Source organism: Henckelia pumila, chromosome 1, assembly GCF_033568475.1.
Source record: "Henckelia pumila isolate YLH828 chromosome 1, ASM3356847v2, whole genome shotgun sequence".
Lineage (NCBI taxonomy): Eukaryota > Viridiplantae > Streptophyta > Magnoliopsida > Lamiales > Gesneriaceae > Henckelia > Henckelia pumila.
The window spans coordinates 48,467,489-48,471,617 of NC_133120.1; the positions used below are offsets into that span (position 1 = coordinate 48,467,489).

General features: G+C 38.0%; 1 non-coding gene across 1 annotated transcript; it reads right to left on the minus strand.

Annotated features, from left to right (window-relative positions):
- Window positions 1–2,375: 2,375 nt before the first annotated feature.
- LOC140876534 (small nucleolar RNA R71) lies at window positions 2,376–2,481 on the minus strand. The gene has a single exon (XR_012148839.1). It is a non-coding gene; the product is annotated as a small nucleolar RNA R71 (small nucleolar RNA).
- Window positions 2,482–4,129: the final 1,648 nt, after the last annotated feature.

The window sequence follows — 4,129 nt, forward strand, 5'->3', positions numbered from 1 at the left end:
CCGCATATATCAAGAATCCCGCTGCTCCTTTCTGTAACAAATGAGTCATCGACAAAACAGATATTAAAGGAATTTTGTATCGAGAACCCTTACCGAAAAATTTCCACTCCTCTGCCATCTCCGGTCTAAAATGGACTACTTTGTGAAAACAGTCAACGGTATCCATGTACTTGGTCAAAGCATCTATACTGATAATATAGTCAAAATCTGACAACCCAAGCACAATACAATCGAAATTAATAACATTACCTTCGAAACATAGTTCACAGTTCCGAACCAATCTTACGGACACAATTCCCCCACCCAAATGTGAAGTAACAGCTACTACAGCAGGCAAAAGCTCAGTAGGTAAGGAATGCATCAAAACAAATTTATCAGATATAAAAGAATGAGATGCACCCGTATCTATCAATACATGAGCATAATAACCAAAAATCGAACAGTTACCTGCTATAAAATCATCAGGTGCTGCCTGATGATAAGTGCATTTTGTGCACTTAATTTGTTATGGATTTTACTTGACTTTTATAATTTATTGGTAGATATTGCTTGCTGTTGTTTTTGTGTTTGTAGGTAAGAAATGAATATGATGTGTTTAAATGGAATTTAGGCCAAAATATTGGAGTTTAAAGGAAAAATGAAGAGAAGAAAAAAGTGTGGTTCGAACTGGAGGCGCGCCCGCGCCTATCCTTGGCGCGCCCGCGCGATGTGTGAAGAAATTGGTGAAGAATGCGAGCTGACAGCGCACCCGCTCCAACCTTAGCGCACCTGCGTCTCTTGAGGAATTTTGAAGAATCAATTTGCGAAGTGAAGGCGCACCCGCGCGTGTCCTTAGCGCGCCCGTGCCGTCGTGTTTTCAGAATTGAGGAGTCTGAGTTTTTATGGAAACTTTTGGGTTTTTCTTGGGCTTATCTTGGACGATTTTTTGGGCATATATAAGGGGTTTTTCTGAGTCATAAAGAGGATTGCTATCAGCCTCCAATACACACAATACTCTTGAGAGCAATTTCGTGAGATTTTGGATCGAGATTTGAAGATTGCTTGGAACGAAGAAGAAGACTTTTCGACAGGACACAGAATAAAGACTACGTCTTTGTTATTTCTTCTTATTTGTTTTCTTTTTATTGTTGAATTATGTTTGAGATATTGAACATGATTTGTTTTATTCATAATTTGAATATGAACTAAATTTTTAGAGTCTAGAGGTTGACGTAGCTTGGTTGAGACATATTCATGAATCTTTGATTTTAATGAATTGAATTTCTGTAGATTAATTGTGTTTCTAGAATTGAATGTCTTCTTAATTTACTGCCCATAAATTGAGTTGTTATATTTATTTGGAATTCGGCACTCGGGAGAGGGGATTTTTAATAGGATCAATAGAAACGACACTATTAATTGTTTATATAGCTCGGGAGAGTATATAACTTTAACAGACCCTTTAAGAAACATTGTTTTACAACTATCACTGCATCTAGATTTTTTTAATAGGGATATTAAAATTGAACTGTAGTTGATATACTCTATTTGTTGCTCGGGAAAGGGAAATAGAATAATCTAAGTGTTCTTGGTTATTAATTGAAAGAAATTCATGAAATAGATTATTTAGGAATGAATATTGTCGAGACCAAGTGAAATCAAAACCTCTAGACTATTTTTCTCTGATTGTTATTTTCTTAAGAATTGTGTGTGCCTGAGCTTGATAATTCTTTACTATTTATTTAATTTTTCAGCAAATCTCCAAAGTTTAATTTTCTAAATAAAATTAAGACTATTTTAATTACAAGTATTGAATATTTTCATATTACTCCTCGTGGGATTGACACTTTACTCATTCTTTACTAAAACTTGATAACCGTGCGCTTGCGAGCGTAAATTTCGCAACAAGTTTTTGGCGCCATTGCCGGGGAGTAATTTTTTATTTTGTTTAGTCTTGTTACTAATTAGTCTAAGTTTTAATTTAGAGCTTTTATTTATTTTATTTTAAGTACTAATAAATTGATGTTGTTCTTAATTGCAGCTTATGCGAAGAACTCAAAGCGCGAATTTTTTACTCTTTTATTCAGAGATCGAATGAACTGCACAAGCTTTGAGAAGAGCGAGGAGAGAAGAACAACAAAACATGGCTGAGAACCAGTTCAATGGAAGCTCCACAGCTGATCCTCACTTACACTTGCGCACTTTCCTGGAGATTACTGATACGGTAAAAATGAATGGTGTTTTTGAGGATATAATATGTTTACGCTTGTTTCCTTTTTCTCTCAGGGACAAAGCACGGAGCTGGTTGCAGTCATTGCCTCTAGGAAGCATAAAAACTTAGGAGGGCATGGCTGTGAAATTTTTAGCGAAATATTTTCCACCGGCCAAGTCCACCCAGCTGAAGATTGAGATCAGTACCTTTCATCAGAATGATTCAGAACAGCTTTATGAGGCATGGGAAAGGTACAAAGATTCGTTGAGGCGTTGTCCTAACCATAATTTTGCAGATTGGGAAGAAATAGAGCTTTTCTAAAATGGGTTGAACACGCCTACAAGAATGTCTATGGATTCTGCTGCTGGTGGTACCATATTTTCCAAGGACCCCATTCAGGCCTATGAGATGCTGGAACAAATGACTATCAATAGTTATCAATGGCCATCTCAACGCATGGGAGTCAAGAAGGTAGTGTACAGTGTTGATCCTCTCACTTCCATCACTGCACAATTATCTGCGTTGACTACACAAGTTGCTGCTCTGAACAAGGTGAATGTAGCAGAACCTGTAGGTGTGTCGGTTTTCATAGAAGAATCTCATCCACCTGAGGAAGCCCAATACATAAATCCCAGAGGCTATGGAAATTATCTAGGTAATCCTCCGCCCAATACTTATCATCCTGGCTTACGTAACCATGAATATTTTTCCTATGCCAACAACAAAAATGTGTTGAATCCCCTCCAGGATTTAATACAAACAATGGTGAAGGAAAGGCGTCTTTGGAGGATGTTGTCGCTGCATATGTCAATGAATCTAACAAGAGGATGTCGATGACTGAGACTCGAATGGACAGCATGGAGACACATATGTGCAGTTTGGGGGATATGATGAAATCTATGGAAACACAGATTGGGCAGCTTGCAAATGCTTTGAAGGATCAAAATCAAGGACAATTTCCCAGCAATACTGAAGTGAATCCAAAAGAGCAATGCAAAGCGGTGGAGTTAAGAAGTGGTAAGAAGTTAGAGGCTGAGGATCAGAGCAAAGCCAAGGAATTTGAAGAACCAGTGGTTGAAGAAATAATTGTTGAAGAGCCCAAGAAAGAATCTGAATCAAAACAAATGTACAAGACATATCTTCCTTACCCACAGCGGTTCAAGAAGAAGGCACTTGATGAGCAATTTTCCAAGTTCCTAGACATCTTCAATAAAATATACATCAATATTCCATTTGCAGATGCCTTGGAACAAATGCCCAACTATGCAAAGTTCATCAAAATGTGATGTCTAAGAAGAGAAGATTGCAAGACAATGAAGTGGTGAATCTGACAGAAGAGTGCAGCGCAATCCTGCAGAAAAAGTTGCCACAAAAGCTTAAGGATCCAGGGAGTTTTACTATCCCTTGTTTTATTGGTGGTTCTAAAGTAAATAGAGCTTTATGTGACTTACGAGCAAGTATAAATTTGATGCCTTTTTCTGTCTACAGGACTTTGGAGCTTGGCAAACTCAGAGCAACCACCATCACATTACAGCTGGCTGATCAAAGTATCACATATCCACGGGGCATTGTGGAGGATGTTTTGGTGAAGGTCGAAAAGTTCATATTTCCAGCAAACTTCGTGATTTTGGACATGGATGAGGATGAAGAAACTCCCTTGATTTTTGGGAGACCTTTTCTAGCTACTGCACGCGCGCTAATCGACGTCCACAAGGGAGAGCTCACACTTTGAGTTGGTGGTGAAGCTGTGATTTTCAATATTTATCACACCATGAGGGGACCAAACGAGGTAAGTACATGTAAAAGTATTGAAATTATTGATTCTCATAATTTTTTTTCATGTGCAGGAATTACTGATCCACTAGAAAGATGTTTGGTGGCGAATGAGGTATTTGATAAGGAAGAGGATTGGGAGCTACATGAACAAGAAGCATTCCT